Genomic DNA, 12,418 nt, shown 5'->3' with positions numbered 1-12,418 from the left:
TGGTAAATAAAAACTGGTCTTATTATACTGCAGCAACAATGGACTTTATGTAAGATTAGGCATTATGGCATTTTTCCACCAGGGTCTCTACTGTCCAAAGGCAAGCCAATTACACCTGTTTGTGACTTTCAACATGAATTACATTATTAGCTTCATCAGTGGCAAAAAAGTGTGATTGGCTATGTGTGACAGCTCACACATGCCAACAATTCACAATAAATTGCCTTCCTGTTTGTATAAAAGAAGGCACTCATGCTCAATCTTATGTGTATATTTCATCACTGAGACAGTGGGCTACTCTGAGGTATGAAACTCTACCAAGTTTTCTGTGCAAAAGTGTGGAATCTTCATCACTATTCTAGCACCTGGAGACTCATTACAGAATTAAAGTTTTATCTCTTTTGAAAATCAGGAAAACTTAGTGTTTTGCCTCAATTGTGTTTAATTATTAATAACCTTGGACTAATACAACTCTTCCTCAGATACTGCAGTAGAGATCAGAGTTTCATTTTCAAGTTCTTATTTTAACTATGTGACAAAAAACGGCCTCTGATTTTCTGCCTAGACAGTTCATTCCCTGGTATGGAAGAAGAGAAGCCCCAGGAATGGGCTATTAACATTTTTTTTTTCAGATTATTTTATGCAAGTTTGAGATATAACAGGGACTTGCAAAAATCACTTACTTCAGAAGCCTCACTACAAGAAGTGTCTCTTTTTGTTGAGAGAGAACAAAAACAAAATACAACCCCTAATAAACTATTTAAGATCCTGTTGAAGGGTATGAGTAATGAAAGGGCTTTGGGCATGTACTCTTCACAGTTTACCTCGTAGTAGAGTTGCCAACCCTCCAGGATTGGCCTCGAGTCTCCAGGAATTAAAGATTAATCTTTAATTAAAGATTATGTCATGTGATGAAACCTCCAGGAATACATCCAACAAAAACTGGCAACCCTACCTCATAATCTGGAATCCATCTTGAAATTCCTGAGAAGTTGTTGTGTATTGGTCATCTCCAATATATTTGATTGGTATCAGCAGTATGCATTTTCTGGGTAACTGCACCTGTATTTCCCACAGTCCACTAAGGGCACCCGGCTCCTCAGGCACCACCTTTCTTAAGGAAAAAACACCTTAAAAATCAATAAAAAGAATCAACATGCATGCTAAAAAGCTTACAAGAGGTCACCCCCCCAGCTCCAACCTTGTACTCTGGGAGGTGTCAGTCCTTCAAAAGCCCACAACTGGGTTTTCCCTGTGGTTACAAGTTTATAACCATCTCAGATTCAGAACCAAGGTTTAGCAGATCAGCAGTTTTGTTTTTATATATATATATGGCTTGGCCCTTTTATCTCCAGTCTCCAGTAACAGGTAATCAGCAAATGATGACCCACTACTCAGGGTGTAGCTTCAAAAGGCTAGATTTTCATATAATGGAGGGTGGGGAATTTGCATTAATCTCTCCCTAACCCTTATGATCCCAAAAGTCCATTCTTGTCTGGCACATGTTCAACATAGTCCTTTGAACTCCCAGGCCTCACATCACATCTACCCCCTGGAGAGGTTACATTCAACCTTGGCCTACAATAACGCATCAACTTTGTATTTAAAACAACGGACCCCGAAGATACTTAAACTTATTTCGATAAGGTCTCCCAAGGATATGCCGGAAATTGCTTTAACTGTCACAAACAGCTTTTCACCTTTTCACTCTCTCTACAGGGAGTCTATGGTATGACAGATGAGAAACGTCCGAGACAAGCGCCGCCAACTAACATTACCACTAGTGCGCAGGAGGAACAGACTTCTGATCAAAGGCATGCTAGTGGAAACTCCTATAGAAAGCTCTCTGAAACACTTACCACTACTACATAATGTTTTATAAGCGGGGGGGGGAGGGGGGAGAAGAGCAAAATAAAATACTGATGGAGCCTGCCTGTCTGCACTTTCATTTGCTGGAGATGAAAATCAATGCTTATTTAATTGGCTTGCTTTATTGCAGCAGCAGGCATAAAATTTTGCATAACTGTATTACTAGTCAGTCAGCAGGGCTGGCTCTAGCATTTTTGTGGCCCCAAGCACACACACACAAAAAAAGCCGTGTTCGCGATCGGCGGCAGGTCCTTTGCTCCGAGAGGGAGTGACGGCCCTGCCGCCAAATTGCCGTCGAACGGCCAGATGTGTCGCCCCTCTCTTCATTGCCCGCCCCTGGCACCTGCTTGCTACGCTGGTGCCTGGAACCGGCCCTGTCAGTCAGCCTCTCTCATTATATTATATTCTATATAGTCTCATATATATTTAGTCAATTATCCTTACCTGCAGAATTTTTATATATATATATAAATAAAATGTAGCAGGTAAGGATAATTGACTAAATAAAAGATGGTGCGAGATATACAGACATTGTAAAACTACAAAGATGCCTCCTTCATGAAACTTACGAGTATTGCACCACAATGGAATTCCACGTTTCTCCTGAAGCAGTCACTTAGAACTTGTTTCCAAAGTTTTCTCTGCATATAAAGCTCAGGATGATCTATTAGTTATATGTGCACTTAATGCCAGGAAAGGGTGTGGGTTTTTTTGTTTTCTTAAGTGTGAATATTTTGTAGCCAGTCAACCAGATTTATTTCTCGGGATCTTCAGATACAAAAAGCACAAGCTTCTACCACTTGAACTAAAGCTTACTTGACAGCAGAAGTAAGTTGTTATGATCTTTGTGGTTCAGTTAAAGAGTGATGAGTAAAACACCATGCAGCCATGTTACAATGTGCATCCAAAAACAGTTTTGTGTTGGTTGCTTGTACCCAACAGATTCTTCATTCCCAGCAACTTCAGTTTCAGGATGTGGATGAAAAAATGTAGGGTTTCAGTAATGTAAATCCTAACTCACATTACATGATTTCAATTCCTGTCTCCCTCCCATTTTTAGCTTAACAAATAGCCTCATTGCAGGCACTTCCTTGGAATAAATGGCCCCATTAATCCACAGAAAGCTTCTTGCACCCCTACTGTTATTGCTTATACAATGTAGTGAACGTATGCTTTGCAGCACATCTCTAGGACAAACTAAAACTAGCATACTTTCTTTAAAAGAGTTTTTTGTTCAAGTTCCTGGAGATATTTTAAGAAGCAGGCGACCTCAGTCAGATGCAATGAATTGCTTACAACTATTGTCACAGAGATACTCTGAAATTGTTACTGGCAATGACTGTGCTACTTTTAAACAAGAGATATTGTTTTAGATTGCTAATTATGCATTACTTTTGAGGGGAGGCAAGGACCGCTGGTTCTTGCTGCTCACAGCTTTGCTGTGACTGGCTCCTCCAAATGAGGGGGAGCTAACCACCTGACTAACCCAAGAAGACAAGGAAGGGGAGGGGGAAAATGGTCACCCGCCCCACATAATACTCCAAAGTGAGGATGGGATGCCAGGGCTAAAGGGTGGAGGGGCACCATGGGGTGTTCCTGGGTGAGTCATAGGGGATGAGAGCAATTGAGGGAGGGAGAAAGAGGTTCATGCAGACAGGAAATGGGGGTATTTCAACTGATCTGTAGGGTAGAAGGACTTGGGTGTTGGGGGCATTAGAAGGACGGGGGGAATAAGGGGTGGTGGAGTAGCGGGGCAGGGCTGGAGGGAAGTCATTTGATGGATGGCGGAGTAGAAGATATTTAAGAAGTGAGTTTATTGGGGACTGGGGCTTGTGAGGAGGGTTTCGGCAGGGTGATGAGGGTAATGTTTTATGGGTTGTTTATTTGGGGAGATGGGGTTGGTGGGGCACGGAGGTGGAATGAGCAGACAGAGTTTTGTGAGGGTGGCCACAGCTGGCTCCGGCTGGGTCTGGCTCCCTCCTTAGCAGCTCCTTTCCCTTCTCCTCTCCTCTGCTCCCTTTGTCTCACTCACTCCCTTCCTCCCAGGCACCAGGGACAGGGCTAGCTCACTGAGCACGAGCCATATTTGTGACAGACTCCGCATGCAGAGTTCTGACCCCCACCTGGCTCTGGGGACTCTCCCTAAATGTCCTGCTGCTGGGCAGCCAGGCAGCTCAGCACCAACCGGCCCTGGCACCACCAGAGTCAGAACTTTGCTTGTTGAGCTGGGCAGTGTGCACAGGTGGCAGGGATGACTCAAATTTGGGCAGGGGGTTGAGCCCCCTCTAGTCCTAGCCTCCTGCCCCCTATGCTTATGCTAACACAGCTGTGACACAATCCTGTCATTGGTCTTGCAAAAATGCTTCTAAAATTAAAAATGCTTCTAAAATTCTCAATTCTCCACTAGCTTGCTCAGTTCATGTCGTTATTTGCACCTGCCCAAGGTGGGTGTAAATCATGATCATTCTGATGAGGTAGCTCTGCAGATCCTCATTGCGCGGGTATAAATGACTACCACAAGGTGCAAGGCAGTGGAGAATTGGGCCCAAAGACACAGAGTGATTAAAGGACTTGGAGTAGGCTGGGTCTAGATTATAGCCCACACACGTCACTAAACATATACGGTAACATCTCAATCAGACCCTCTCTTATTACGGTTTTAAAAATGGACCTTCAGTACAATACATGGTGCAACATGCAGGCTCATACATTGTTACAAAACTGAATTAGATCCAGACATGTCCATTTCATTACATCCTGAAGAAATGTCTCTCAATAGATTGCTGTTGGAACAGGGGTTCTCAAACTGGGGGTCGGGACCCCACAGGGGGTCCCAAGGTTATTATATGGGGGATTGCGAGCTGTCAGCCTCCACCCCAAACCCCGCTTTGCCTCCAGCATTTATAATGGTGTTAAATATATAAAAAGTGTTTTTAATTTATAAGGGGGAGGGGGAGTCACACTCAGGCTTGCTATGTGAAAGGGTTCACCAGTGCAAAAGTTTGAGAACCACTGTGTTAGAATAATTGTGGTGCAGGGAGTGCCTTTTACTTTCTGTAGCTACAAAACCAGCAAACTACCTATGAAAAAACTAACTCATTTTCAAAGTCCTGCAAAGATTTTAGCAGATAGTGTGTCTTAAAATTAAAACATTTCACCATAAATTTGATAAGTCTCAATGTAACATGCATTCATGGTATATTTTACTAAAGTCTTGTCTTCACGCTTCCCCACCCTAAAGCTTTCATCGCTGCCATCCGCAGAAATTTCAGACACTGCTCACCAATCGACTAAAAAGTCTTCTCAATAATGTACATTCTTCCACTCAGATAAAGATGAGGTAGTTTTTGCATCCACAATATTTTAATCGCATATTGCATACAGTTTCCTTATATTCTCTTGTCAAGGAGTCACCTGGTCCTTCTTGTACGCACTGTGATGGGTTGAATCACAGAACCCCCCCCTTGGGAACTGCCAAATGATGTGCCAAGACTACTTTTGCCCCTGCTTTCCTGCCCTGGCAGCTTGGGACTTCAGTGCCCTGCCTGGTTTGAGCCAGACCCACTAGCCTGCTGGAAACCCAGACCCAGGTCTGAACCACATCCCCTAACAGCCGTAGGCTTAATTGAAAGCAGCTTAAGAAGTGTTCCTGTCTTTAACACTCAGATGCCCAACTCCCAATGGGGTCCAAACCCCCAATAAATCTGTTTTACCCTGTATAAAGCTTATATAGGATAAACTTATAAATTGTTTGCCTCTATAACACTGATAGAGAGATATGCACAGCTGCCCCCCCAGGTATTAATACATACTCTGGGTTAATTAATAAACAAAAAGTGATTTTATTAAATACAAAAGTAGGATTTAAGTGGTTCCAAGTAATAGCAGACAGAACAAAGTGAATTACTAAGCAAAATAAAATAAAACATGCAAGTCTATGCCTAATACTGTAAGAAAACTGAATAAAGATAAAACCTCACCCTCAGAGGTGTTCCAGTAAGCTTCCTTTTACAGACTACTCTCCTTCTAGTCTGGATCCAGCAGTCACTCACAACCCCTGTAGTTACTGTTCTTTGTTCCAGTTTCTCTCAGGTATCCTTGGGGGAGGTGAGGCTATCTCTTGAGCCAGCTGAAGACCAAATGGAGGGGTCTCCCAGTGGTTTAAATAGACTCTCTCTTGTGGGTGGAGACCCCCTCCTCTCTCCTATGCAAAGTTGAGCTCCAAGATGGAGTTTTGGCGTCACATGGGCAAGTCACATGTCCATGCATGACTCAGAACTTACAGGTAGCAGCCATGGTTCACATGCTGCCTTGAACATCCTCAAGTAGACTTCTTATGTGGATTGGAGCCTTCCATTGTCCGTTAAGTGCTTCTTGCCTGGGCACTTAACTTGCACATTCCCTTCTCAAGAAGCTGACCAAATGCTTTACTAAGGCTACTTAGAAATCAAGCAAGTACACAGCCAATATTTATGACTTCAAACACAAAAATGATACATGCATACAAATAGGATGAATAGATTCAGTAGATCATAACCTTTACAGAGATATGTTACATGGCATATGTAGCAAAAACATATTCCAGTCATGTCATATATACATTCATAAACATATTTCCATAAAACCTTTATGGGGTGCATCGTCACACACACATGATTAGTTTTTATTTTGCGTGCGGGGGGGGGGGGCGGGGAAGAAGAAGTGGAGGGTTTTTGAGTTGGAGGGTTTTTTTTCAGTCTCTGCCATTAGCTTAAATTGACATTTATTGCTCACTATGTCGCTTTAAATCTGATTTAAGATTTCTATTGCTCTCTGTCCCACTTAAAGTAAAAGCCATTTAAGATTTCTAACTGGGTAATAATTATCTTGGCACCTCTAGACCAATCATGATCCCCCTCTTACCCTATCCTCTCTTTCTAACTTGGAGAATGAAATTAATCAATGAGAAATAACCATTTATATTCAACTTTACATGATGTGCATTGAATATTTCATCAAGGTCTTAAGAAATCACTTTCTTCTACCACATTGTTTTAAATTAGTTGCTTTGTCTCTCTCCTTTTGCCATTGATTCTTGCATCTCATTAGAGCTCATTCAGATCTAAAGAATTAATGAGCCAAGCAACATAACATCAGCTGTTACCCTGACAGTGTTCCCTCCTCCTCCTCCCTAATGTAGTCTTCATAATGGATTTAATGCAGTTGAGTTTTTCAGTTTTTTCTTTAGGGACTTATGGATAGCCTGTTATAAGAATTGTCTTTAAGGTCTAAACTATTTTTGGAATATACAGCATGGGTGGAATTCACAACAGGTAGTTAGGTGCCTAACTCCCATTGACTTTAGTGGATGTTAGGTGCCTAAATACTTTTGGGAATCCCACCAAATGTGTTAAAGCAAGAAAAAGACTGAATGTCATAAGGAGAATTAATCAAAGAGCCAAGAGGATGACTTCTCAGGAATGATGAACAGATTGTCCCATTTTAGAACACAGATCTCCACTTATGCATTGCATATGAGAATGGGTTCATTGTGAAGAAGAGTATGATTACACTATCAGGATGAGTCGGGAAGAGGTGTAGCAAACCAAAAGAGAATTGGATACTCCTTTGTTGCTAATAATTGGCAGAAATGTGCCATACTCCGAGCCTAGGTGTGGAAACTCAAGAGCCAGGTGTTCTCAGAGCACTTTAGTAGTGCAAGTGTAACACAGCAAGCAACCTCACTTGTGCAACAAAATGAATTTAGCAGACTAGCCCTCCTTCAGCAGAACTCTCCATTAGAATGCTTGTGATAGAAAGAACTGATAAGGGGATACTCTATTGTTTTGGTTACTACTGTATTTCTGCTTGACCATTGCATAGAATTTAAAAATTTGTTCTAGCTCTCCCCTTTCTATGTAGGGTTTCTCTAAAAATGTTGACTGCCAAATTAAGAAGAAGAACTGAGACTGCCATGGAGGCAGTGACATATATAGATAACTTTGAAAAATCACCAAGCAGCTGAAAAGCCAAGAAGTCCTACTGATAGAGTTGTCACAAGTGAGCACCAATATCAAAATCTGTGAATTAAACCATTGGTGACACGTCTGTAGATACCTTGCTTAGTTACCGTTTACAATACACTGTTAGATTTGTGTTGACTTTATAAATACAATGTATAGAAAACGCTTTTTTACTGTGCTTTTGCTTGTAGTATACAAAATATGTGAAGTGTCATTTTTGGTTCTAGGCTAGTTGAATGACCCACATACACTCTGAACACAGATGCACACCCTTGACAGAGATAGGCTGAAACCAGGAAGTTTGTCTCTGAGCTGAAGCTTCTCAAAATTTGGCAAAGTTAAAATCTAGGGTGGTTGGTTTGATTTGATTCCATCTCTAATAAAGGTATACATGGAGGAATATCTTTTTCCCTTGGGGCAGTGCCAATTCTTTATTTCTATGTCAGCCAATATTTGTTTCATTTTGCACCTTTTCTCTTTCCCCATTACTTCCCCTACCAGTTTTCCTACTCCCCTCCTGGCTCTGTGGCTGCCTTGTCTCAACTCCCTAACCTGAAAAGGGGCAGACTTCTCCCACAATATCTTTTTAACTGAGGGGCATCAAAGGAAGATCTGGAGCAGATTTGTATGCTACATGGACAAATAATCCTGGCTGGCTTGGCTGTGCTAGACCCAGCCCCTCTATGTTGTCAGGAAGTATCAAAGTTTAACAGCTGGCCGGTGAGGGAATTTGCCAATCCTCGCATTTAATGGCCACATCAGTCATCCATTGTTTACAGGGGACAACGCAGGAGGTCTACTAGAGTACTGTCCCCATGCATGGTCTAATAAAAAGAGAAAACTTCAAAAGGTTCCAATAATAAATCACACTACAAAGTGGGGAGGACTGTTTTATTTCCCTATTCACCTATTGTGCTAAAGCAGCATGCGGTCTCCCCTTAGCCTCATGGTTATTTGGTACAATGAGTTGCTGTTATTATTATTAATTTGTATTATTGTAGCACCTAGCAGCCCCAGTTATGAACCACAAAACAAAAAGACAGTTCCTGCCCCAAATAGTTGACAATCAAAGTAGTCATTTGAGTTTTATAACGGGCATCTTAGTTTTCTGAAGTCAGAACAGATTTTCAAAGGAAACATTTAAAATTGGCAAAAATCCACACATTTCATACATTGAAAATCATGACAGTTGTTCATAATAAAGAGAAAAATATTGTGACAGGCAACTGAACTTTATTTCTACACAAGAACAAAGGGTAGCCATTATAAAATGTTTGCAGTAGAAAATATCTTCTTAATAACAAAATTGAATTTCTCCATACTTGGAATTTCCGTTTTTTTTTTTTTTTACGGAATAAAAACTTTTAGAAACTGGGGAAATTACAGTTTCTGAAGAGTTTTTACATTGATGCCTATAGAAATGGTTGTAATTTGTAGTTATAAAAAAATACAGCTATTTCCAATAAATTACAAACACAACATTCTTTTTATGCAGCAATCAGTGCTAAGGTTTCAAAGGAGTAGCCCAGAGTATACTTTACCAACTTCTATTTCTATTTCTCTTAAACAACCTGGGGACATCCAGGAAAGTTACCCTGAATTAACTGAAGGTGTGAATTTGAAATGGGTTAGTTAAACCACATTAAATAACTGTGTGAACATTGTTATTCAGAATTAAATTTACCTTAATTCAGTTTATCTTAATTCACTTCATCTTTGGAGGGCAAAGCCTGGTCCTCTGAGTGTATCAGACCATTAAAGAACTTTTAGGGCTTGCTTTCATGTACAGTGTATAAGGGGTTTAGTTAATCCGCCTCCCTGAGAGGCAGTAGCTGTGTCAATGGGAAAGCTCTCCTATCCACCTATTGCTGCCGACAGAGGGGGTTAGGTCAGTATAACTGCGTTACTCAGAGGTGTGGATTTTTCACATCCCTGAGTGACATAATTATACCAATATAGGTCTGTAGTATAGACCTGGCCTTAGTTATTACTAAAGAAGTTTATTTTTGCTCCGTGACAATACAGCTGAGGCTAAGACCACCCTGAATCTCACAAAATAAAGGAAGTTAGCTTTAGTCAGTACTCAGATAAGAGGTGTCCATAGAACTGTCAAAGTGCTGCAGGAAGGGGTGCTCGTGGTTCAGGGAGTGGCACAGTTGCTCTGTGTCAGTGCTGAAGTAATGTTTCAGAATGGTATTAGGAAGCATAGTACTGTTCCAGAGGTTCTCTTTAGGATGAGGCAAGCCTCAATACTGACCAGTTGAGGCCATTACAGATTCCATAGTACTTTCCACCAGAGAAGTAATTTTAGCCTCAGCTTCCTGTTCAAATTATAGATTGAGTAATTACATTCTGCCTCCCTAAATTCCCCCTGTGATTTCAATTGCCTACAGCATTCTTCACTTCCTGTCCTAGACCATTCTGTGGGGCAGCAATGCACTGTTAGAAATTGCCGCCTTCTCACCAAGAGATGGCGACACTTTAATGGTAGAGGAACACACCTGAATATGTAAAGTTTGTAAAGCACTTTGATAAACAGTTCTCGCTCTCTTCTTTTTTGATTCCCGTCCCTCAGCTCAACAAAAAGGATGGGGCCAAATGAAGGCTTTTCCATTTGGTTTCTATGGTCTAATATTTGCCAAGTGTTTGCCCACGACTCCTTGGCATGCACTTGGAAGGCCAGATGTGCCCTTCACTAGCAGTTGCAGCAGCTAGCTACCCTCACTGGTTTTAGCATGCCAGCCAAGGCAAGCTCCTGGGATATGGAGCTGCAGTGCACTCATAGCTACTTAGAACCCACTAATAAGAATTGAGTGAGTAGCCAGGACCAACTGCAAGCAAGCCACCCCCTACAAGGGGAGGTGTCTACTATGCAGAGGTATTGCCTCTTGAACTCACCCATACACCCCAAAAGGTTTATATAATATTAGATATTATATAGGAATGATTTAGATTGAATTATGAAACCTAAACGATACTCAGAAAAATGAGCCAGATCACCAAATCTACTGAACATGCTGGTTATATCTGAATTTACTATGTTAAGAAACTTTTCTATTTGTTCACTGCATCAGCAATGAGTAGGTGAATGACTGTCTCTCACAGTATGCAATTAGGCTTCCGGAACCTAATGCAGATTTAGGAGTCTTACATGGCAAATTATCTTGTCCTGCACAAATATCTTACCAGTCTCATGGATACAGTTGCTACTAAATTAAGACCTTTAATTACAAACAAACAAAAAAAACAACCCACCCACCATTAAAAATCACAACTATTTAAAAGGAAAATTAAACAAATATTCTAATGGATAAATTCCCAGGCAGGAATGTTTTACAGAAGCAACGAACTAAGCAAATGTTAGAGAATATGTGGCTCAAAAAACATCTGATTTCCAATTGTTAGCTGAAGCCCCACAGCATGGCAACTTTGTGCCAGGATTCAAAAATCACTTTGCTCTTTAATCCAGGCATATAAGTGGCTTTAGAACCCAGTTATAAATTGTCAATGAAAAAACATCTCTATGCATCTTGGGCACAGACAACACAGATCAGTACTGTGAAGTCACAGCTAGATTGGCTGGTCTTGGGCAGAATATAAAATATATTATTCCAAGTGCTTCACTCACATTGTTTGTTCCAAAATTTTTGTAGATGTCAGAAAAAATAATGAAAAAAGTCCCTCCAATAAAAAGTAAAGTGAAGTTTTTATCCAGGGAGGTTTTCTTTTTGTGCTTTACTCACAATGTTTTCTCTTTTCTCCCTGTTAAGTCACATATGGAATAAATATCTCCTTTTTAAAAAGGAAAAACATACACGTCTGGGCCTCGTCTTCTACTCACCTCAACTCCTTTCTATCTAGGATGAAATAGCATTTCCATTGTTCATTTGATGCTATATGCTCCCTGAGTCTTCAGTGACTTTGCTAATCAAACCTAGTCCCATATGCCCCAGTACTCCTTTCAAGAAAGCATATGGTGCTCATTACTTGATGGTTTCAATAACTACAATGGCTATTACACTTGGATCATTTTAAATGTTGTATCAGATCTGTGGCACAATTCTCAGAAGTTTTGTTTTTGAATTGTCTGTCTGTGAATTTAACCAATAAGCCCTGCATTGAACAGTTCCCTGAAACTAAATTATTTACTTCAGTGAAAGATGCAATTCTTGAGAGAAGACTGTGAAAAAATACTGCAATTAAAAACATATTGATGAAGACTTTTATAAGACTGCCCATGTACACTGTAGAAAAAAAAAACACTAATTTGTTAAGCCTGTAAGTATAAAGGGCTGAAAATGATGGCTTGCTCCTGCAGTTTGTAGGACTCTGCAGTGTTTTATAGCATTATTTTTGGAGGGTGTTGCAAATACACAGCAAAACGTATATTTAATTAATTAAAAATGGTCTCAACCTGCACCAAAAAAAAAAATCACAAAAGAGGGAGTACTTTTAAATTTATGATGAATAACAGTGCTCCTTTTTTGACTATTTGCATTTTTGTTAAAAGTACTTTCAATCTCCTACAGGAATTAAGATGTGGTCAC

The sequence above is a fragment of the Chrysemys picta genome, chromosome 4 (genome assembly GCF_011386835.1).
Source record: "Chrysemys picta bellii isolate R12L10 chromosome 4, ASM1138683v2, whole genome shotgun sequence".
Lineage (NCBI taxonomy): Eukaryota > Metazoa > Chordata > Testudines > Emydidae > Chrysemys > Chrysemys picta.
Note: the sequence above shows the minus strand (reverse complement) of the source record.